This window comes from Danio rerio, chromosome 25 (assembly GCF_049306965.1).
Source record: "Danio rerio strain Tuebingen ecotype United States chromosome 25, GRCz12tu, whole genome shotgun sequence".
Taxonomy (NCBI): domain Eukaryota; kingdom Metazoa; phylum Chordata; class Actinopteri; order Cypriniformes; family Danionidae; genus Danio; species Danio rerio.
Window position 1 is genome coordinate 11,383,967 of NC_133200.1, and position 26,034 is coordinate 11,410,000.

General features: G+C 36.7%; 1 long non-coding RNA gene and 1 other non-coding gene across 3 annotated transcripts; one reads left to right on the forward strand and one right to left on the reverse strand.

Annotated features, from left to right (window-relative positions):
- Window positions 1-2,358: 2,358 nt before the first annotated feature.
- Window positions 2,359-22,250, reverse strand: si:ch211-107e6.5. 2 transcript variants are annotated; one of them, XR_001797651.3, is made up of 3 exons: window positions 22,044-22,250; window positions 2,877-3,007; window positions 2,359-2,746 (listed from the first exon to the last, which is right to left on the reverse strand). It is a non-coding gene; the product is annotated as a si:ch211-107e6.5 (transcript). The 2 variants fall into 2 exon arrangements; XR_011008745.2 differs by lacking the exon at window positions 22,044-22,250 and adding an exon at window positions 4,815-5,269.
- LOC141380904 (uncharacterized) lies at window positions 8,514-14,597 on the forward strand. Its single transcript, XR_012400272.1, has 4 exons — window positions 8,514-9,627; window positions 10,766-12,725; window positions 13,467-13,533; window positions 14,417-14,597. It is a non-coding gene; the product is annotated as an uncharacterized lncRNA (long non-coding RNA).
- Window positions 22,251-26,034: the final 3,784 nt, after the last annotated feature.

Sequence of the window (26,034 nt, forward strand, 5' to 3'; positions counted from 1 at the left end):
AAAGGGGCTAATAATTTTGACCTTAACATGTTTTTTTTATTATTATTAAAAACTGCTTGTATTCTAGCCGAAATAAAACAAATAAGATTTTCTCCAGAAGAAAAAAAAATCTAATTTACTGTGAAAATTTCCTTGCTCTTTTGGAAAATATAAAAAATTAATTAATTAAAAATCAAAGGGGAGCAAATAATTCTGACTTCAACTGTATATTTTACTGAAATGCATTCATTTAAAAAATTGAGAATTGTTTTCCAGTGTTCAAGTAGTTTTCATATCTCTCTCTCTCTCTCTCTCTCTCTCTCTCTCTATATATATATATATATATATATATATATATATATATATATATATATATTAGGGCTGCTCGGTTTTGGTATCACGATTATCATGATTATTCAAAACCCTTATCAGTTGAAGTCAAAATTATTAGCACTCCTGAAAATTTTTTAAAAATAAATAATTTCCAAATGATGTTTAACAAAGCAAGGAATTTTACCAGTATTTCCGCTAATATTTTATCTTCTGGAGAAAGGCTTATTTGTTTTATTTTGGCTAGAATAAAAGCAGGTTTAAATATTTTGAAACCAATTTTAAGGTCAATATTATTAGCCCCGTTAAGCAAAATATTTTTTGATTGTCTGCAGAAGAAACTACTGTTATACAATGAACTGCCTAATTACCCTAATTAAGCCTTTGAATCGCACTTTAAATTTGAATGCTTGTATTTTGAAAAATATCTAGTAAAATATTATGTACTGTCATCATAGAAGAGATAAAATAAATCCGTTATTAGAAATGAGTTATTAAAACTATTATGTTCAGAAATCTTCTTTTCATTAAACAGAAATTGGGAAGGAAAAAGGGTTGCTAATATTCAGGAGGGCTAATAATTCTGACGTCAACTGCATATGTTATTTTCCACCCTGCAAAGGAAAGAGAATTAAATACAATAGAATAAAAATATGAAACAAACTGTGCTTTAAGCATCTTCACTGTCAGAAAAACACTAGCTACAAAAGCCCAGAGCAGTGAGGGATTTTCAAGTTTTGTTTGATTAATGATAAACACAGGCGGCAGCAGGAATTGCACGCTGTCACTTTAATGATTTCTTTTTCACGTGTCTTTTGATTCTCAACTCGTTTGTTTATTACACAAATGAGGGTTAATATGAATAATCACTAAACACCACAATTTGACACCTATTTGACCATTAAAGCGTTCACATTAAGATGAGATGTGTGCGCTCTGATCAGTGTGTGAATGAGACCGAATGCTGAACGCATGCTTCTGACTGCGTGTGCACGCCGCGCACACACACAGAAGCATGCTGTCTTTCACGCTTTAAAGAGCAACACATGTACAACTGGAAAAGGGCGGTATATGATGCAATAATCGTTTATCTCGATTAATAATTTTTCATAATCGTTAAAAATGCTACACGCCACTGTGGATGTCAAATCGTTGTCTTTCTAAAAAGTCAGTTAAAAACAAAGACAGTGTAAACAGGGCCTGAGTGTGTACTTTTCGCGAGCGGATTTGCAACGGGGGTGGGCGGAGGATCGCGATGCTGGTGTTGTCTATCGGACGAACCCTAATACATACATAGCAGAGCTTGCAAAACTGTGTTTTTTTTTGTCGACAACACGAACGTTGTCAACATAACTCACTGGAAATCCAAAATGCTTACACACCGGCAACTTCATTGAAAGAGGAGAGGGTTTAAGTTCTGTCGACGGGTCTCCTGCTTCTGCAGTTTAACAAGCACTTCAACAAGCATGTTTTTTTCCCGCTTGGCAAGCCAAGCTAACGTGACATGGGGGTGTGGCAGCATCGACGATTCTATTTTTTAATTCGATAATCGAAATTGAGCATAAATTTTTCGATTTTTAATCGAAATCGTGACACCCCTAATATATATATATATATATATATATATATATATATATATATATATATATATATATATATATATATATATATATATATAATATACACACACACACACATATATATATATATATATATATATACATACATAYACACACACACACACACACACACACACACACAYATATATATATATATATATATATATATATATATATATATATATATATATATATATATATATATATATATATATATATATATATCCTTTAACAAACAGCTGTTTCTTCTTTTTTTTTTTTGCTACTTATAACCTCATCTAGCAGAGGTGAAGAGGTTAATGCCGTTGGTAATTGCAAAAACCTTTGCGCCTTCTCCAGTCACGTATTTCAAGACCATCCTTTGTTTTTATGGATCCATGCTTATTGACATTTTACCAAATTCCAAAAAAAAAATCAGAAGACAATAAACACTTTTTCAAACCACATTTTGTCATGCTTTATTGTGTTCTGAATGCAAACTGTGTTCATATGTTCATACGGGCGGATTGTGCCTTTTAACACAGCACAGTTTTACAAAGTCACTCAAGCAATACTGATTGGTGACCATGAAAAAAACAATTACTCCAAAAATGAAGAAGAAGATGAGAAGAATCCCGATGGCTCTTCTCAAAAGGCTTTGCTGATGGAAAGCACTCTCAGATTGCTTATTGTCAGTTTCTGTGCGTTTGATTGGAGTCTGCGTGACAGTGTCATTCATCTGCTTCTCAGTTCCCCCAGAGCCGTGTTGTTGAGTGTTTTCTTCCTGATGATGTCCCTCACAGATTGGATGGACGATGGAAGCTATTGGTGACGAAGTCCTTGAAGAGATGGAGCAGAGTGCAAACTATTCATTGTCTTTCTTTGAATCAAATCAGATAATATAAGTGTGTATGTCATTTACAGGCAGTTCAGCTTTACAGTATGTTTCCTGAAGAACAAGAAGCTTACCTGTAGTCATCCGCAAGGTTTAAATCTGGTTTTGGTGTCCCATGCATACTAATGAGTAATCTGAAAACAGCTCGAGAGTGAGCGGATTTCTCCAGCTTTACCACTTTCATGGTAGAAGATGTTTCAAAGACCTATGATACAAACATTTCAATATCATTCCATTTCTTGCTCAGTTTCACAGGAGTTCAGAAAGTCCTAAATTTAATAACGACAACATCTCTGTACTTTCTCAGTAGCTTAGTCTTTTCCAATGCAATTATCTAAACCGAGATAAATGGGATGCAAAATAACAATATGAAGTCTTGTTTCTTAAAAGTACGACAAAATTATGGGTAGGGTTAAAACAAGAAGAATTTAATATTAATAACGTTATACTGTATAGGCCTATCCTCCCTTGAACAGATGCTGAAAATTAGCAAGTCTGCTATGACAATTATACAAATGCATATGGATTTTTTTTCTAGCATAAATGTGATGTTAATGCCAAATAAATAAACAGATTAACATTTTAAAACTAGTTTTGCCTTATTTTCTGAACCCATTGGCAGATATTTGTTGTTTTCCCACCACAAACGTACTTAATTATCATAAATTTCACAGCAAACAAAACAGTTTGCTTCTCAAATGTATGTTAACTTGTGTATATCTCTATTTGCACTACAATTCAAACCTTAGGCTTTTTAGATTTGTTTGTTCTACAACTTTAAAATGTTGCTAATACAACTCACTGTACTTATTACTGATGTTATTTCTTTTCCCTTCATTTTATTCCTTAAACGTCCTTAAACTCTCTAGCCTTAAAGAGCTCAAAGAGTCTTGAGTTTTTCTTAATAAACTAGGAGAAACGTGGTTTCAGTAACTTTAGGATTTAGACCATTTTTAAAAAAATGTTATGAGCTAAACAACGATTAATCTGAACATTTTCAAAATGTGCCACATTGTTCAGTTTAAATAATTAACGTTAGCTTAAGTCAGTAATGTTAGCTTAAGGAAATGTTTGTGATTTTTGAGATATGTAAATAATAAACTGGTATATAACTAAAATGTTTGTCAGAATCAATCAACATTCAGTTAAGGGCCATAGCCAGCCTGGAGAAAGAGGTGATATTTTAAGCACAATTTTTAGCTGGATTAGCTTGTCAGATGGTCATTATAACCACACTTTTTGATGTACCAAAATTATTTCCAGAAGATTTAGAATAAAAAAAATATAAAAATACTTATTTTTTAAATTAAAAACTGTGGCCCATTGTCCTTTATTAGGCAAATAACAAACTGACCAGCACATTCGACTTTATTCATTTTGAATTTAAAAAATTATGAAAACATAATAATAATAATAATAATAATAATAATAATAATAATAATAATGAAGAGCGATTTTTCTATGCTCTCTCATTAAAAAAAGCACATTTGAAAATTCATGGATAACAACAATAGCCAAAGTAGTATTTAAATTAAATTTAACATGGTCTGCTTTTTGTGCTTCATGGTCATTTTTTGTTTCAAGAATAAGGTCCAAATTCTTGAATAATAGTCACTTGTAAAATGTTTTCTTTATTTAAAAACAATACAGCAGCGAAAGTCAGATTGTAAAATTAAAATATTTGTTAGCATTGGTCAAAAGTGATTAGCTGAAGTTCCGCCGAAGTGACAGCAAACAGAGGATTCCACTTGGTCCTAAAGCCTTTTTCCATGAGTGATTTTAACTATGATAACATAGCTGTCAAAATAGTACCAATGAGCTCATGTATATGAGACAGATTCTGGGCTTTTTCAGGGAGGGGTGGGTCTTCCGAACCACCCGACTACCCTGGCTACAGGCCTGCAGCAGTTCAAAATGAAAGCGCCGGAGTATTGTGCTGTTCCAAAGGTTACCTGAGCTGACGAACAGGGTTTTAATCTTCACCAAAACAATAACTAAATCAAGCAACTAACCTCTTCATTCAGTTCCGGCTGCGGTTGCATTTCTGTTATCCGTGTTACTGCTAATGGACAAACACGAATCACCAGTTTCAACAACAGAAGTTGAAAAGATTACTGTTGCTATGGTTACAACGCGACGTTCGCTGTCAAACATATTCTCCGTACATAAACATAAACAAACGCGCGACCTTTGAGGTAACTAATATGGCGTTTGATGATTTTGTTGACAGGAACTCTCAAGCAAAACTTAAAGGCATATTTTTAGTTACCCAAGTTTGGTCTAATACGCTCTGGGATACTTACATCTACTATTAGTCAAAGTATGCGTGTCGAGTACTGAAAAGCGAAGCAAAATCTTCGCCCCCTTGTGACTGGCTATGGAAACGGTTTCTGTCACTCAGGTATGTTCAAACGTCTGTTAGTCCAAAAAGTTGCTGCATCCAGATGAGATATAAAAAACCCGCCATGTTCACTCATGATTGTGTTGAAGCTTGGCCAGGATTTAGGCATCTTTTTTTTTAGGCACCTTTTTTACACACGAAAGAATGTAAGAAGAAATTGCTCTAAGAATGTTAAGTTTTAGTTTCTAGAACTTTCTTTTAATGTTTATTTTTGAGAACGTTTTCATAGCTGAAATACGAATCTTTTCATAGCTGAATTACAATGTTATTAGTGTTTGGTTTGCAGAGCATTGTAAGTATAACGTAGAATGAACCCATTGATCTATCAGAAACCTACATTATCTGTCCCTGAAATAAAAACATAAATACAGTGAATTAAATGGTATTTCATTCCAAAAATTTCCCAAATGAACTGTTCTGTAAAGAAATATGTCAATCATTTGTTTCTCAGATTTCAGTTTGTTATAAAACACTTTACAAATTTACAAACACTGTCATTGTCCTGGTCCTCAGCCTAATTGAACCTAAAACTTACAGTAAATAGAGTTGTAATGCTAAATACTGCTATTTAGGAAAAAAACGTAAAAAAAAATGTCAAGTTTATGTTGTTATCCTTCACATCAATTGATAAAAAAATATAAAAAATTATAAATAAATTCTACACATAAACACAAATATATGATACAAATAAATTTACAATTGTCCCCATGTTTCGGTCAGTCCTGTCACATCTGCATAAAGTTTAACATAAAATGCATGGGATGCACCTTTGAGGCAGTGACATCATTTGGAGAAGCTGACAGTGATGAAGGAGCCGTTCTATCATTGAATTGTATGATTTTATGCTTGCTTTTGTATTATTTTTTTTGAGGATGACAAGCTTAAAAGTCAGGCCCTGTCACAATTTAGGAGTGAAAATGTACGTTTCTGGTAGAATCTCCCCTATATCATTTGTAATATTTTTAGATATTACTTTGAATTTATTTTATAATTCTTACATGTATCCTCTATTTTCTTTGTTTTAACATATTGAACATCGTATCTAATAAATTTAGTCAAATTCAATTGCAAACAAAACAGTTTATTTGATCATTAAAAGACTCAATAAAAACAGAAATTAATATTATTGAAATAAATTGTACTTTTTAAATTAACTAAACAAATACGTAATTAGGTTTTAAAAATGTAACAATAAATAAATTTTAATGCCATACATCCTGATTTAAGTTAACGTTACCAAGTAGGTCTGCAAAAGGAGTTATTACTATAAACAAAAAAGCTTTAGTGCTTAGCTCCTCAGGCCTCTTGTAACATGAATGACGTATTAATTTCAGACTCATTTGTTCTCCAAGAAATGAGAATATTGACTTTTAATGGGTGCATTAAATAAGTGTTAGCATTTCACAGAAATTAATTACAGTCACGCGTCTCTTTGTCCCTCAGGTCTATTATGAGATCACATCAAAGAAAACTGGGATTGGACTCATTATGACGCATGATGAACTGATAACCACAACTGACTCATACTTATTATAGTTATGTATCCGATCTTCGGTGGACATTCTGTTTATTTTCTGAATCTCTGAGGCTCCCTGTAATCAACATTAGTGTTTAAATCATGTTCAGCAGTTACAAATTCACTATTCTCGACACATATATTAGTTGATTTTATGTGTGTTTAGACGTGTCTCTAGGGAGACCAACCTAGTGGGTATCATAAACCCTTTTTATTTTTGTAAAATAAGTTTATTTTAGAGTCTATTAACTTCCTCTTTTTGCATCATTTAACATTATTGTCACTTTTGATGGGTATCTTGTTTCCAGCTGTCTGTTTCTCACCTCTGCTGAGCATATATGCTTGCCGTATTTCCGATGGAAACAAAGATACAAAGAGCAACTCTTGTTGTGTTTAGCTAGAGGGATGAAACTAGCGCAAGGCAAGGTAATAGAGCCTAAAGTGCCAACAGAAAAGTGGTTTTAGACTGCATGAAACAAGTTAATAATTAGTCTTTTACATTTTTTATTTTATATTTAAACAGTGTCTATTTTCACCCTCAAATGCAAGGCCTCATGCTGTGTTAAGATTGCAGTTTTGTTAGCAAATCCAAAAACAAGTCTGAAGTCCAAAGGATGAGGTGTCATACTCAAAACTAATATGCCATTGGCCAAGCCACCAAAATTGCTACTATCGTTCATTTTAATTAATTTAGTATCATCAACATTAATATGGTAATGTCGTTTTCTATATGATTGCAAAAAAAAAAAAAAAAAAAAACTAAAGAAATAAAAACTAAATCCAAAAATAAACAAATATTGGTTATGTAAAATGTACAGCCTAAAGAATTACATTTAACATGCTCCATAAATATAGGCAGGTCATTGATTTAAAAAAAGAGTTATGAAAAGTTAATATTTATATTATACATGCTCCAAATATACACCGAAAAATGTCAGTGATGCTCTTTAACCCTCTACTGCACGGTGTCACCATATGGCAACATGATACTTATGTTAATTTCCTTGTTTCTTAAAGACCAACATATTTTTTTGTTGTTGGAAAGAGAAGACCTTAGTGGAGCCAATGATGTGCTGTGTTTTTCTGGTGCGTGATTTGTGACAGACTGGCGTTTATTGTGAGTAGTTGCTGAATGCAAATGTAAAAATCAATAAAAACAAAGGATCAAATTATGTCAGATCCACAAAAAAATCTGAAACATCACGTCTGGTAAGTTATGATGACATATTCACAGTTCAAAAATGTTTTTAGCAAGTTAGCTTCTTGCAAACGGATCAAATGTGTGTGTTACCAAATGGCAACACTGTCCTAGTGGAATGTGCAATATTGCGATGGGTTAGCTTGCTAGCAAGGTCAGCTGTGAACTTTTAAGTTTTAACAGTAACAACATGAAAGCTAGTAATATAATGTTGATAAGTCATGTGTTAATGGCATTTGCAATATGGCAATACTACTTTTCAATACATATCAATACAGAGAACTGTGTATTAGCGAGCACCACCATGTTCTATGGTAAGTGAAACAAGAAAAGGACGAAACTGGCTCTTCCTGCAGATGAAAGTGAGGATGAGATGGGTTTTAGTGACCATGAGAATGATGCTGACTGGACAATTTAATAGAGAAAGTTCAGGTAAGTTAGCTCAGAGGCGGATAAGACAGGTGTAGAATAAGATTTAGTATAATATATATAAACATTGTTAGCTAGTAGCTACATTGTTCGGAAGCATCTGGATATACTAGACTTGATATTTATTTGTTATAATATTTACTGGAGGAAATATTTATATTTACTGTATGTTATATACTGTACATGATAATACAATACGTTTGTTTTTAATAATATTCAGAATGGAATGAATGAAAGCTGTTGGAATATGAGTTGTTGGAAAGAATGTATTAGGTGTCATTAACAAGATCCGTGTTAAAGCTCATAACGCTGCAACACCAATTAAATCATTTTAAACAACAAAATGATTAATTATGAGGAAAGTTTTAAATTTGAAATTTCTAAGTTAGATCCGCTGTTGGACGTTGTTGCCATATGGCAACATTTCATACACTACCTTAAAATAAACATTTTTCCTATTTTTTACAGCACTTCAAGTTAAGCCATTTAAAGAAAAGAAAAACAGTCAAATATATTTTCAATAGATTTATCATATTCATGCGGTAGAAGATAAATTTAAATAACAAAAGTGTGTTAACATTACATTCGATTAATGTGAGCCTAACTTCAAAACTAATGCAGGAATGTTTAGGAGCATTAAAGGTGTGTACTTAAAGGGGACAAAATATAATAATGTAATAAAATATAGTAAACATATGTCTCATCTTTCAGCTCAAAACATTTAATTAGAGTACTAACAGATCATTTATTATTATGAACATGTTCTAGTTGCAACCCAGGCCCACTGGAAATATGTGCCCAGAGCTACATTTTTGAGACCTGAGAAGTATGTATCATGGGCTACTTTGTCTCTAGTTTTTGCTTTCATAAATCCACAGGGCACTGTGTACATTTTTAGCAATCTCAAATAGAGTCTTGGGGGCCTCAACCCAAAATTGTAAGGCAACTTGCTGCAGAGCTTTTTTGAGTTGACTTAAATTTCAACCCAAGTACTGCACTTGACTTGATTTATGCTGAGTTCTGACTGCATGATTTTCAAAGTAGTCATGTCACAGAGGTTTTCCCACTGCATGACTATCTTGGGTAGCGTTCTGTTGCTGCTGTGTTTACACTGTAGGATAGATCGGTGGCAGGGGGTTTCACACTGCATGACTTTACAATAGGAAGAATCGCCGACAGCTTTGTCTCGGTCCACAGCCAAACACAAAGTGGCATGGAAACAGCACAAGGTCACATAATATATATTTTATTATTAACTACATAATGAGAAAGGGGCCTTAAGTGGGGTAGAAAAATTACTTATTTTGCTTAGCCCCATGACATATAATGTCTCTGAGACCACCTGTAGTCCCATTTAGCAACTTGACAGCAACCGTCAATTTAAAGAAGCATAACCGATTTAAAAAAATCAAGAGTGTGATGTAACTGATGATGTGTTAAATGTCGTAGAATAAAACGTGAAAGTATCTTGAGTTTGTGTCAGCCATGAACTTCATTTAAGTGATTTAACTGACATCCCATTGAAAAAACTCATTGACTTTGGGACGAGGGAACCGGAACTGCTAAAATGCTAACTCGCTTCCGGGTTTTTGCATACAAATTGACGTCATAGTTTCTCCACTCGATAGACCAAAAGAAGCCCTTAACTTCTCCCCCACCCTCCCGCTGGCCTGTTGATACCCGCACTAGTGGATGCTGCTCTCTTATTGGCTGTAGGTAATCACCGATGTTATTTTCAATCAAAACACATTTCACATGTCATGATCTGAATCACAGACAGCTCCAGATATTTATCGACTCATCTGCATTTCTCACAGATGGCATCTTTGATAGTTCACTCCTTGTGATTGTTAATCACGTGAACGAGCACTGTTTTGTCTGTGAATTCATCCATTTTATCAAAACCTGTCGGCAAGTCAAAATTGGGGCTAAAATCATGCAGTCTGAACTCAACATTAAGTCCCAATCCCAATTCTATTGTTGTACCACTACCCCTTCCCCTTGGCCCTTACAACTAAGTGTAAAGAGGAAGGGCTTCAACATGTACCCCTAAGAATTGGGGCAGCACTGCAGCACCTGCACACGTATGTCATCGCGATCTCTTGCTTCATATAAGATGTGACGATCGCGACTGCTGTAGTTATTCCAGTTGTGCAATTTATTGGTATTTGCCTTCAAAACATCACTGAAGGCATAAATTATGTTATCGTAACGATCTAATGTGGCAATAAGATCGTAATACTGTGCATTTAACACAGTGGCCATATTCATCAATGTAAACACCAAAACAACAATAACATTATAGTAGACACTGTAAAAAGATAATTCCCAGCCACTAGACATTACTGACAGGGTATTCGAGTGTCATCAAGTGTCAGAATGTTATTGGATGCACAGGAGTTATAATTATGTATTATAGATTGCAAAATTTAGCGGTTTTTATTTTAGCGTTTTTTTTTTTTTTAAGTATGACGGTAAAACACGAAGCAGTTAAAATTAGTTTGTTGTTTAAATTAATAATAGTGATAAAAAATACTAATTTGTGGATCTCCTTACGTCCAGGTACAGTGATTCTGCCGTTGTGGCTTGTGTATTCTGGGAAATTTTCTTACCCCTTGGTTTCCAGTGTGGTTCTGAAAAAACTTATTTCGAAGGGGTATTCACCCCTTCCCCTTAGCCCTACGCCTTTAAGCTGAAGAGAATTGAGACAGCCCTACACCTTGGCGTGAAAGCGCTAAACGAGGGGGAGGGGAAAGGCTAATGCCTAGTTCACACTAAAGGATTTTAAGCCTGATTTGAGCCCGATTTGGAAGTTAACGAGCTCGCCGACAGATCGGGCTGTGATCGGGAAGAAATCTGCGGGTGCTCGGCGCTCGCCGCTCTTTATGTGTGAACTACTGAACAACGCATCAACGAGGCTCGCTGACGCGTCGCCGACACCTCGCAGACGGAAATCCAACATTCAGCATGCTAAATATTCCAGAGCAGTCGGCCGACTCAACCCCACGTGTGGTCAGATGTAGTGACGAGCTGCAGCCAATGAGAGAGCATATCAGCATGAGCCGCGTGCCTGTGTGTTCAGGAGCTCAGCAGAAACATCTGTGATTGGTCAGAATGGGCATCGCTGCACTCGCTTCATTCTGCGTTAGCACAGACATGAGAGGAGGATATATTAACAGTGGAACTAGAATTCTGTAACTATTAGAATTACCATATTGCTCATTCTGACGGTTCTTATATAAAATGCCATACTGTCACAACATATTTACATTCAAAGCTATTATTGAGATATTAAAATTAAGCTTTGAATGTCTGGCATCATATTTAATGACACCATTACCCTAAAAATATAATCTTTTTTTGTAACACAGCCTATAAATATGTAGTTAAGATACTAAAACACTTAAAGGTCTTGGCTTTCATTTTCACTTTCAAACAGGAGCTATTTCACAGCACATAATATGCTGTTTTGAAAGATATCTAAAGTAAATTGATGTTTTTGCCATCAGAAAGTTTTGTTTATGTTAGCAGAAAATTGCTAGGCAAGAAAATGCACACATATTTAAAGTCACAGTGAAAAGTATTAGACATGCATGCAGTCATTTTAACCAATATGGTAATTTAAGGCAGAAATGCTCAGTTCTTTACTGTTTTGTAATAAAAAAAATAACAATGTCAGAAAGAAATACACTAATAGTTAGAAAACGCCAGGGTGTTATAAATATGTTAGTTTTATTTCAAAGAGTTATAAAATTAGAAAAATTAAAAACTCTCTGTGTATCTATCCACTCGAACCTTGCAGATGAGTGAATAATGCGCTGATAAATCAGCTGATATGACGATGTTTTTAAATGCTTTCTCCAAAGCTTGAAACTCTGTCAGTGATGTAATCCGCACACAAGCAGCCAATAGTGTTCAGCTTTTTCTGACGACTCCTCCCTCAAAATTTTATTGGCTGTGGTTTGGTAGCTTGAATGAACTGATGGGGAATGAGTTGTTGTCAGATCATGTAGTGTGTGACCCCCCTCTTGTGGATCGTTCATGGAGTGTTGCGTAGTGTGAACACCACAGAGATTAAAAGACACAAAGTCAGGTCATGTAGTGTGAACGGCACAGCGATCTGCTGATGTTTAAAATCCTGTAGTGTGAACTAGGCTTAAGGGGTAGAACTGAGATTGGACCTAAGTTGAGTCAACACAAAAAAAAACTCTGTAGCAAGTTGAGTCAAATTTTTGGGGTAGGGGGTAGTTTTTCCTTGTTTCTGAAACTGTCCTTCGTCTGACTTAATCCCTGTTCTGCCTCCCAAGTCTGTTGCTGTTCGCAGTGAGCCATCAAGCAAACCAGTCACACCAAAAAAGCTGTCCATACTGAGGTAAACGGTGAGTGGTACCACCCCATAGCATTTGTTTTACTCAAAAACTGCCGCCATATGATGCCCCAAAGAATTCTTGATTGAGAGAAATGTATCCTTGGGCACATTTTCCCATTGAGCTTGTGCTGTGTAGATGACTATTTTTGAAAAGCAAAAACAGGCTGTTTTTGTATGCATATCTTTAAACACAAATGAGTTGCCGCTCCCCTACCCACTTTTCATATTAAGGGTAAAGCCTTAGCAGTTGTGTGTGACTGAGATGCTGTTTACGTTTGTACATTTTCGGTTTTGTTACAGTTACGGCTGGAAACTGCACTACTCTGCATCTTCTACCCATTTTGAAAATGTAAAGATCCTGTATTAAATTGAAAACACAAGTGAACTATTTTATTGTATATGGACTGAAATATAAATTTTTGAAAACAGAGGCGTGGCTATCCACCATTAATCTCTTGATCACCAATAAACTCTTCCCATATGACTAGTACACAACTAGTACAAAAATTAACATCCCCAATGAGCATGAATGTGTTTTTTGCTATAGTGTAGATTGATTTTCTAAGTCTCAAAAATTACGCCAGTCTGGACATTCTAGAACGCCATTTTAAAACCAAAACCAACTGTAGTATAAAAGGCATCTAATACTCTCAGGACCAAAAATGTGTTTTGGTTTTATTGTCTGTTACACTCACATATTACTTCAGTTCTTCCTCATCATCAAAGTTTATCATCTGCATGTGTTTTACAGCCCTGTCAAGTTGACTTACAATATACTGTGAAGAAAGAGAGTAAAATAAAGCCCCCAGACATCTCAGGTGAGCATTAAACCTCTTTATCATCTAATTGTGCTTAAATGTAAAAGAGAATTTTGTATAGCAGGTCTCTTCTGATAATAACATACATTTAATTAAAAACATGAAAAGCATGCGGTGATGCTGCTCTTGGCCTTTAGCATACAGACAAATAATTTAGACGTTAATTTGCACCCAATTGATCTGATTCCAATTCGGTTAGGTTGGTTTGATTAGGTTATACTGTACACAAGGTCAAGAAAAGACTCTCGTATGAAACGTAATATAATCAGGGGTATAATTTGGTAAGCAGTGAGATATGGCAGTTTAAGTTAAGAGTCTGTGTGTAAAAAAATCACTTCATATTGTTTGTTTAACTACAAACAGCACAGCTCAGGCACACATTCAGGTAGGAACATGTTTACACAATGTAAAATACATAAGCTAAATACTTTGCTTAGACTTAAACTTTGCTCTCACATCATTTACAGTCTTCAGTGTGGTTAATCTCCCTAAAATATGAACACTGTGTCTCTAGGGTGTTATCAAAGTGTAGTTTGTTAGCTTAAGCATCAAACTTCCTGTTTGTTTGACCAACAACAAACAGAAGAACTGTTTAAGGAGTCAGTTTGAAAGTCATTATTTTTTCATGAAGTTCACAAATTTGACATTATTTTTTTTAAATAATTAAGGTGCTGTATGCAAGTTTTTGACTCTTCTAAAGCATTAAAATACTATAATATGTTTGCAGATATTTAAGCAACATGCTAAGTGAAAATTCTTGTTTATCTGAAAAACAATGCTGAAGTCAGATATTCTGCCTCGAAAATGTGTGTTATGTGCCGTAACGGCTGTCTTTGTTTTGGTTCTATTAACCTGCTCACTGCCACAGGCAATCTTATTTCAGCACTCTAGGTTGCCTTGATGGAAAACAGCATATTTCATTCATTCATTCATTCAGAAAGGCTCTCAAAATATGCGTCTGTGACCAAAATGCAACATCCGGTGGACCGTAACAGCCTTCGAAATGAGACGCAAGAAGAATTCCACATGAGGTGGATATTAAATTATATAAACATTCTGAACATAAACAATAAGTGAGCAGGCTACATTGTAACATCATGTCCTACAACTTGCTACATCAGGGGTCACCAAATCTCGGTCCTGGAAGGCCGAGGTCCCTGCATGGTTTAGCTCCAACTTGCTTCAACACACCTGCCTAGGTGTTTCGAGTATACCTAGTAAGATCTTGAGTAGCTTGTTCAGGTGTGTTTTATCAGGGTTGGAGCTAAAATCTGCAGGACACCGGCCTTCCAGGAACAAGTTTGGTGACCCCCACGCTATGTGATAAGATACGCAGTGAGTAATTTGGACCAGATGAAACACAACCGAAATTTAAATACAGCCATTCAGAAGCACAGAATAGTGCACTTACTGCACTCCAACGAAATAGTCAGGTTTATAATCTAAATAATCAGGGCTTGATGGTAACGTTTTTGATCACCAGCCACTGTGGCTAGTAGTTTTCCAACATTACTAGCCACTCGCTATTCTCACTAGCCACACTTTTGTTGTTGGGAAAAGATATGCTAAAATTACTTGATTTAGACTTTGTGTTGTCCACATGAGCCCTCATTCATTTCCCTTTTTTGTGTGTATGAACTTGCTTAATGTGCCGAAGCAAATGGGTTGTGAATTCATAGTGTCGCATTGGGATTAGTTTTTTATTTTTCATGACTTTTCAGGGCTTAAAATGAAGGATTTACCAAATTTATCGCTCACCACACCAATAAAATTAATTATTTCTTAGGCACAAATGTTAATGTGTCAAAACAAGCAAAATATAGCTGTATGCATGCACTTTTTATTCAACAAAACCTTTCTTAAAAAAAACAATTGACATTTAAAAAAATATTATCTAAACCTATGCACAGTAATCTGTCCTGGCTAAAGGTTCCAGATCACCAGTAAACTACACATGAATGGGGAGTTAATCTCCTGTTAAAGCAATGTTATTGTAAAAAATGATCATTTAACCATATCAACCAAAATAACTGTAAGCAAAAGAAAGCAGGTGAAAAACGGACCATGTGTGAAGGATGTTAGAAGGATAGAAGGATGGTCATGTGCACACAGCTAATGTAAGGCACATAATCTATTCAATGATTGGTTGAAATTAAAAAAAAAAACGTCTGAAGCGCATGAAAGTAGCAGGAGCTGCTGGAGTATCACTTTTTGTCCAGTTCATTTCTGAGAACTGATAACAGCAGTTGTGTTTTCAGGCACGGTTGCGAGCATCACATCCCCTGCACGCGCGAGTGATGTCCTCTCATTCGGTATTAAGCTGCTTTCTTTTGCTTTTGCGAATGCTTTTTTAGTCAGTCATGCTGCTTCTCGATTCTAAAATCACATTTGTATGCATATCTCTTTTGTAGAACCCTGCTTTTAGGAAAAGTACAGTATAAAAATTATTTTCAACCAGCTAAAGTGGCTAGTAGGAGTGTTTGTCTAACCCACCACAGCTGAAATCTACCCACATTGTTAATGTCAAGCCCTGTAATAATACATATTAAACCTCTTTAACATTCTTAAATGTACATGCCTAATCACTGATATGTGTTCTAAAGTTCAATTTCAATTTTAAAATCTGAGGTAAGCTATCTGCTGCTGCTTTCAGAAGTATGGCAATCAATGTCATGCAATGGCATTCAAACTCACATTAGCATTTAACACTGAATAAAGCCCATGAGGTGTACCTGAGGTGATCATTGTCAGTTTTCTATTGTTCAGCTGCAAAAAAAAAAAAAAAAAAAAAACGTTTCCTATATATAAATTTCAAAAACTTCTTTCGATATGGAGAATAGTCTTTCTCTTGCGAGCTGTTACTTTTATTTAGAACACGATTCGAATTAGCCTTTTGGCTCGACAGTCTGGCACACTGTTGTTGGTGTCGTCAATCTGGCAACCTGCTCTTGCGTGTGTTTTGATCCAGGAATGCAATACCTAGGTCAACCACCAGGAGTTAAATTTACATACTGCACCTTTAAAATCATAATTTTAGCATAGTTACTGTGAAAATAAACAATGCTAACCAGTCCAGAATGAATTTAATTGACTATGTTTTTATTAATTGTTAGATGTAATCAAAATTCAAAGTAGATAAGATGTTATCCAAAAATAAAAATATATATTTTTAAATTTTCTAAATATTTATTACATAAAAACATATTACTTAAATTAAACAATAATATTTTTTATATATTTATTATGTATATTTACAAAAACAGAAACAAAAAAATAAAAAATTAAAAACAAAAAATAAAGCAAATTATATTTGGTTAATCTTTCATTTATGTAATTTAAATAACTAAACAGGTATAAAGATATACCTTTCCATGAAGAAAACGTTCAATAAAAGAAAGAAAAAAGGAAGGAAAGAAAAAGAAGAAAATTAGACAGCCAGCTGAACATTTTTCCGTCATGACACTCAACTTTGGTAGCTCATAATCGAATTTCAGCATTACTCATTACAACGCTTTTCCCGATGACGATAACGAGTAATTTTGTCTCAAACACGGACGTACTGTACACTTTCTTCCTTTCGGGATCCATCATGTCAGGTCACACCAGTACACGGTGTCAGAAATCCTCTCACACACTCCCCCAATAACAAGCTAAAGCCCGCTGACTTTTAGTGCTTTTAGAGCAATCTCCACCAACACCGCCATCAAAGGAAATGGGACACATCACAAAATATAAATCATTAGCTCTGTTGTGAGGCAGGATGAGGCTTAAGATCAGGGTGAATGCAGCAGCCCATTGTCAGAGGAGAGAAAAACAGCGCAAGGACACGACTGACGTCTCTGAGAACACGCTGAGAAACATATTCACCTCAAAGCTCCATTTCACTGCGCTTCCAAGAAGTCCGCAGAAGATACATAACAGCGCATTAGCATTTCAATGGTGGATTGCTGACGATCCTTGTGCGGAAGACATTTGAATAATGGAGTGGGGATTAGGGATTGTATTGAAGAACTGGATTCGATGGTCGTCATGAATAAAACAGGTCAATGCGACTTGTGAGGATAGCTGGAGAAAAGGCTAAATGTTGGTGCACGTTGCAGGTTCTCGTTAGAATTCGAACTACTGAAAGATCATGCAAAGTGTCACGACGATGTAGTCCTATTTCTGATTAAATTTCAAATTTCGATTCAAATTTTAAAAAGCAGGGTTTAGATTTCTCTTCATTCACATGATTCTCAATTACAGTTGAAGTTAAAATGATTAGCTCTCCTGTGAATTTCTTTTCTTTTTCATTTAGGTTTTTCTATAATACTTTTTCTTATTTGAGAAAGTTTTATTTGTTTTAGTTTGGCTAGAATAAAAGAAGTTAAATTTTTTTTTTTTATCATTTTAAGGTCAATGTTTTTTGCCTACTTAGGGCGCGATCACTTCGAACATGCCTTTTTTGAACGATTTACTAACGACCGCAAGCATTATGCACACTGCTTATGCGGCTTGCACACCTCATGTTTTAAATGCCTGCTGCGCTTCACATTTTTGCTGTTGTGCACCGTGTGCTCGCAGTTGAAAAAAGTCAACTCTGAGCTGAAAATTTTCGTTATGTCAGTCGCGTCTTTTCATTCTCCAATCAAATAAAAACAGGGTTTCTGTTGAGGTGCCTGCAGTGTTTGTGTTGTCAAGACAAATACACAGACTTTTGAAGTTGGAGAGAGACTTGTGGTTGCTGTTTTGAGTTATGCAGGGTTGTATGAATCACAAGTCTTGAATATCACAATATTATTACATTTTTTAATTATATTAATATTAACGGTAACACTCGCGCACATTACGCAGCTGATTCAGTCATTGCCTAACGACATAAAAGTGCTTTTTTTTGGTCAACAAATAAGTATGCTGCTCCTTGTGTTTTTGAAACGGAAAAGCACTATCGCTTTGATCGGCCCTTAAGCAGTATTTTTTCCAGATTGTCTACGGAACAAACCATCATTCTACAATAATTTGCCTAATTACGCCTTTAAATTGCACTTTAAGCTGAATACTAAAATCTTGAAAAAATATCTAATAAATATTATGTGCTGTCATCATGGCAAAAATACAAGAAATCAGTTATTAGAAATTGACAGTGGCTGAGAGAACTTAACATGCTGGAATTTAAGATAACACGTGCAATTACTAAAAATGCCAGCAAATTAATTAAAGATCTAATAATCATCAATAATGTAATAATCAAATTAATAAAACGTGCTGCATTTTCTCACCACACTTTCAAATAGCACAGAACACAATGGAAATGTTTTAAGGGGACCATAAAATGTGACGGACTTAGCTATTTATGTTATGGGCTGCGTCCGAAACCGCATACTTCCATACTATATAGTACGCTAAAATCAGTATGCAAGACGAGTAGTACGTCCGAATTCATAGAATTCGAAAATCAGTATGCGAGAAGTACCCGGATGACTTACTACTTCCGGCGAGATTCTAGAGTGCGCATCCCATGCATGCTGCGCTATCCCATGATGCCCCGCGAGCGAATTTATGAATGGGAGTAAAGCGCTGCAATAGGCCTTTTTCACACTTCCTGGTTCCGGTAAGCGAAGCAGTGTACCACAACATCCGGTTTCAATGCGACGGAGCAAGAAAGAATGGCAGGGTCATCTCAGCGCAGTGATTGCTGCGTTCCCAGCTGCTCCAACTCAAAAACGACACTCTTACTTTAATGACCACGATCTCCCGAAAGACGAAGGACAGGGAAAATCATGGATGACAATATTAAAGGGGGTTGAATGCCGTTTCAAGTTATATGCGGGAGTACATTCTTATGCTGTATGCATTTCAAAGCGGAGATTATTGTTTCATTAAAAACTGATGGTCTATGGTTTATTTTGATGAGTAATTATAATATAGACAAAACTCCAGTTAAGCTATCTGCCTTCCACAAACAAGTGCTCATCATGGTCATTAATCTATAAGGCATGATTTATCATGCTTATTTTGGAATAGACAGTTCATACAAATGCAAATCTCTTTTTTTTAATTGGTTTGACAGCAAAATTATTTGTTTAGTCAGTTATATAATAAAGATGGTATACTTTTCTTACAATTAACTCCTTTATTACAAAATCTCAATAACCCAGCAAGTTTTCAACTGTTATTGGTTCAATTCCTGCAGAGATGGTATTCATTCATGTTATTTAGAGGTATTAATAAGACCATCCTTCTGATGCATCGTCTTTTCATATTACTAAATCTTATGTCGGCAAATTTTGTTTTACTAAATACCAAGAGTAATGATAGAGCTATTCATACTCTTTTCCAAAAAGAAATCATTACTGTACCTTATATTCAATTTTATTATATGTCTTTATTAAAGGGTGAATTGAAGAAAAGTCTGGCTGTTACCACAGAAATATCATGTTAGAAATAGAAATAAAGAAATGTCCTATTAACTCATCCACAAGTTTTATCCAGCAAAACATTGTTTGCAAAAATTTAAAAGTGGGATTGATGTAAATTGTATTTTTGTAACGAATATGAGGAGACAGTTTTACACTTATTTTGGCATTGTACATAGTCAGCTTATGGGGTAAGCTGCAAAATGTATTAATAACGATTCTTTTGTGTTCAAAACCTCTTTCATTATGGATATATGTACATTTGGGCTTTACTTGATTATCCTAATCTTGAGGAAAATAGTTTTATTTATTTAATTTGCTTATGTTGTTAACAAAATTGTACATTCAAAATGTAAATTTACTAATATGAAACCAGATTTTAAGGTATTGATGACTGAAATATGCTTGTACAATACCAGTATCAACTCGACCCACTTTAAAATGTGTGAACTCTACCATGTATTTTATTATTACATATGTTATATTACATTTTGTATATTTGTATTTTATTTATAATTACCCCCTGGTATGTACATTTTTGTATTGTAAAATGTTATTTGCTGTTCTTTAAATCAATAATAAAAAAGTAAGAGCTAACGTGTTTCCAGACTTGAGAAAACCTCACGAGCATTAAACAACCTGTAATGCATTAACCGATAGCAACTCGCCATTCACTATATCTGACTCTGAATAAAAAGGAAGGAAGCGGTTAGCACAGTTTACAGACGGGACTACTGACATAAAAGTCATCCTGCTGGATGTTAAATAGCAAGGTTAATCTGGTTTACGAATGGCTTGAATGAGCAGATTTTATGCTGTTGGTTGTGCACTTTACTGGAACCTGACGTTGCAAACGCTGTGTAAGACACGTTTTCTGCACAAACTCTGCAAATCGGTATCATCTTTTAAATGCTGTTTTATTAAGGCAGTTTTACACATTCACCGAACAATATCTTCCTGTCCAAATTATGGCAAAGTTGACCGTGAGAAAGTCATCCGCTGTCCCGAGGCTGTCATGTCTCTGCGACTCCTAGCGAACCCGGAAATATCGATACACTGCTTCGAAGGGCGCTTCCGGTGTTCAATTCCGCTGTGAAAAAGGTCTATTGACGCAGATAGGTCACCTGACCATGACAAAATGGCGGATGTAGTACGTCCGAATTCCATTCACACTTTTCACATTCATACTGTATAGAACGTACTTTTCTAACGGCCGAGAAATACGTTTAAATTCAAATGCAGTACCTACTGAGTAGTAGGCGGTTTCGGACGCAGCCATGGTTTTTAGACTAATAAAATACAAAAGACAAGGGAACCCGGATGTTAAAATAAACAAACAAAAAACTCATCTTCCAAAGATCACCTACAACTTCAGTCATGGCACAGCGGCGTCCGTCATGTTTTATGGTCCCCTTGAAACATTTCCGTTGTGTTCCGATGTTTTTGCAAATGTTGTGAGAAAATGCAGAGCGTAATGTGTATGCATTGTAGAGATTTTCAGCACGTGTGCTGTCAAACTGACGAAAATCTTTTCTTAATTTGCTATCATTTTTTGTAAGTGAAGTTTCATAAACTAATTTCGAGAGGAGCACGTGATATGATTGTGCACCGCTGGCCACTCATCCGTAATCAGTAATAATCCAATCAGAATGATCCTAGCTTAGTATAAACGGATCACTTTCTCCCCATTGCACTATCTTCATTTTGGAAGAATGCTTCCCGCTACAAACGCTCCAGCATTTAAACTACGCTTCAGCATCATTCAACCTTCTGGCATGGAAGAACAAACAATCAACAACAACAACAACAACAACAACAACTTCTCCAACCAGAACCCCGCTCTCCCCTAAACTCCAGCAGCTGCCTCGCCAGCAATCGAGCCAGAATCCCCGCAAGAAGCCGGCATATCAACTCTTCCATCTTCTACTTCATCTGCCCTTCACTACACAAGCCACAACTTCGTCTAAACTTATGACGCCGGCGATTCAAGCCACCGGAGAGAAGCCGAACTCACAGATCACCTAACGTTAACGGTCCACTTTCGGTAACGTGCATGCTTTAAAGGGAAGTCTGGCGAGATCAGCGTGAATAGAACGCTTTAAATGAAGAACTCACCTCTCAGCCTCCCGCTGGTCAGCAGATCCATAACATTCTGATAGCTGAAGTAGTTCGAAGGCAAATGACCAGGCAATCTAATCCATAAACATTATTCCATAACACCTTCATTCGTCGATATACATCCTTGAAAAGGTGCACTGATATCCAAACCAGCTGCTGGTGAGAGTGGAGCCATACTTTCACGCATAAACATTGTAGCGATCTGATCTACAAAATGGCCGCCGGCCTTTGCACTCTGAACTCTTGACCGTGACTCCAAGGAGCCAATAGCTTAAAGAGGAAGTATCACCATCCAATGAGCTTTCCAAAATTGGAGACGGTCCCGCCTTCTCTCCCGACAAATTCATGAATGGACTGCGTGCAGAGACTTTGATTCCGGCCAAATAATCATGTTGAGATTATAGACATGTTACTTATCATGGATGGAGTAAAGCCATGATAAACATTACATTCACACAGTTCCTATTAAGTGGCAACATCGTTTTTTTAAGTTTGATGTAGGCAGTTGATATATTTACATTTTATTAATAATTATATATATATATATATATAAAAAAAAAAAAAGTAAATAAAATTCTGAAATGAGTATTACCCAGCAAGTGATAGACAACCTACACATCAAGCAGTAACCCTTTTGTATCACGCCAATTGTGACTCTCATATCAATACACCTGAATGTCAGTCAGTTTATAATGACAGTAAGAAAACAATTTCCTGCTCGACTGCAACAAACAAGAGGAGGACATTTCTGGCCATGGAGTAGCTTTCATACTTATACTTTGTGTTAAATACATTTGAGTTTTAAAAACTTCTATATCAGTAAGGGGTTTAAACTCCACTCCATCATCATCTCACCAGCTCTCCAAGAGGTTTCCTGGACTTCCAGCATAGAAACGCCCCATACGCTCAGTTCTCCTTCTAATTACCACCCTGCAGGAGGACAAATGCCCACTTCTACAACCCTAGCACATTGTGACATTAAGTATTGGAACATGCATTAACAAAGGCGCTTCCATTCACAATCATCCATACGCTTATGAAGACTCCTCCCACGAATATCAGCCAATACAATTAATCATGTCTGCTGTACATGTGCCATGTTGCTAAGATTTCATTTCTAATTCTCTCTTATTTTCCATTTTAGAGTTCAAGACTGCCAGCTCCTGAAACTGCCCTCATTCAACCCATCACACTCTTCATCCATTCCTAATGCATTTACACTCTTCGCAAAGATACTTTCTGCCTATACAGCCCACACCCTTGATACCATATTCACATATCCCCCCCCCCCATTTACTCTTCATATCACTATTGACAATATTTAGCACTCATAACGCTCCAATGCTGACTATCATTTGTACTTCCGCTATAGCAGAGTCGCTCCGCCGAGCCTCATTCTCCTTCTGCACCCCCCCCCTCTTCTTCCCATTTATAGATGACACAATCGCCCTGTCACACGATTCTGATTTAAGAGATGCTTATAGCAGTTCTTTGCTCCACAGGTATCCCCCAGATCAACTCTCAGTCACTCTTACACAGGGTGTCTCCGGAGTATCAGAAAGTGTTGGGGGCTGATAAGTCAATATAGAGGAGTTTGAGGGCTTAAAGTATTAGAAAGTCTTAGATTCCTTTACAAGGTAATACATTATTGTTGAACAAGGTATCATCGTATGCTAAAGTTTGACTGTATTCAAGCCGTGAATATCAGGATACTAGGTAGTTACGTAATCAGTAAAATTCTACTAAGGTTTGACAGCTTGCCGCTTGTTTACTGCAACACTATCAGTCTGCAGCTCTATAGGTGACAACCTGTCGAATCGGCAAGATTTTAATATACATGTGTCTGTATTCGAATGTTTAGTTGGATTCATTTGTTACATTTTAATATTTAGTAAATATTCCGTAAGATAAATCTCGCCAGCTTTTTTGATTGAAAATGGTGATAAGGTCTTTAAATGTGTGGGAAAAGTATTAAAGGTGTTGAATTACTTCTCTTATTCCTCTATACTATGTTTCAGAATATGAGCAGCCATCACAGAAGTACAAAGGGCAGCAACAAATCCAGATCCTAGAAAGGTGGTCACCTGATGCCTTCAAGACATGCGTCCTAGCCACTGGCCCCCCAAAGAAGCCCAGATGGCTCTTGTCAGCCATAATCTCACATCCACTCAAGGGCGAGGGTGTGACCCAGCCACCTTCTTCTTTTTCTTCCTTCTAGCCTGAGTAACACTCAGTTTCCTCCCCCAGCCACATAGGTAATTGGAGTTTCATCCAAGCCCCCCGTCACCCCGCCACCCGGGCCGTTTCCGCTGGAGTCTTCACAGCCCCCTCCCATTTCCCGACTCCTGCCGGACCCCGCCCCCCCTAAAGCTCTGACTTCCGCAGAAGTGTTACCCCGAGCTACGACCCCCGCAGGGGTCGTCTCACCGTCCCTTCCAGGCCTTAGCAATCTTTATTTATATATATATATCTATATACACCTGTACATAGATATATATTTATAATAGCGCTGTCACTCCCCCGCTCCATCTCCTAACGGAGTGTTCCTCGAGCACCTAACTTATCCCGTCACCCTCTAACAGGAGTCTTCACTGTCCAAATCCCCTTTCCCAGACTCCTGCTAGAGTAGGCCAGCTTGCCCTGTTCCCCGGGCGCCGACCCCCGCAGGGGTCAGTCACTGCCCCCCCCAGGCCACTGAAACTCATTATATATGTATATCTATGGATTTTCGTTTATAGATATATATTTATATAGAGCGCTGTCACTCCCCGCTCCATCTCCAGTCGGAGTGTTCCACGAGCATCGACTCCAGCAAGAGTCTGGCCAAACTTGCCACTCACCCTCTAGCAGAAATCTCCACCGCCCAAATCACACTTCACGATTTCTGCTAGAGATGGCAAAATAAAAAATTGCTGCACCCAACTCCCGCAGCGCCCATTCTGACTCAGAAGTCTCCTGATCACCCCCTCCAGGCCTTAGATTATCCCATTATATATATATATATATATATATATATATATATATATATATATATATATATATATATATATATATATATATATATATATATATATATATATATATATATATATACTCTCTCATATATACATATATATTTATATATAGCGCTGCCACTTCCCTGCTCTATCTCTGTTTGGAGTGTTTCTCGAGCATTTTTGACTCTTAATGAGCCAACCCCGCCCACCCCTTATGGCCCCCCTTCACTAGTCTCCACCCAACCCCCTCCCCCGCTCTGGCTTCCACAGGAGTCAGTTTCAAACTTTGCTCCAACTGGAGCCCCCTACTCTTTCTTCATTCCTTAATTACTATATCCAGCAGCCGGATATAGTAAAAACTTTCTAGCTTTTTGGGGGAAATTCTTTGAAATACTCGGCTGCTGTCCCGAGCTAGAGGCATTTTTTGGGGAGCGATCGAGACCTACCTGATCTCGGTTCTCCTGATATGCTTCTAGACCGGGCGGGAGCCCTGGGCTCAAATATCTCCGAGCTCAGGGTTCTCTCCCGGGACAGCATGCCAAACCTGCTATAAGTGCCAAGCATATCTAAGTGGGAACTCTTGAAGTGAAGTTTCATAAACTAATTTCGAGAGGAGCACGTGATATGATTGTGCACCGCTGGCCACTCATCCGTAATCAGTAATAATCCAATCAGAATGATCCTAGCTTAGTATAAATGGATCACTTTCTCCCCATTGCACTATCTTCATTTTGGAAGAATCCCCCCTTCCACCCCATCTCCTCCTTTTTCTCCCCTTCTAAAGGGGGAGCGATCGAGACCTACCTGATCTCGGTTCTCCTGATATGCTTCTAGACCGGGCGGGAGCCCTGGGCTCAAATATCTCCGAGCTCAGGGTTCTCTCCCGGGACAGCATGCCAAACCTGCTATAAGTGCCAAGCATATCTAAGTGGGAACTCTTGAATTGCACGTGTTTTTTTAAATTGCAGCACATTAAGCTCTCTCAACCACTG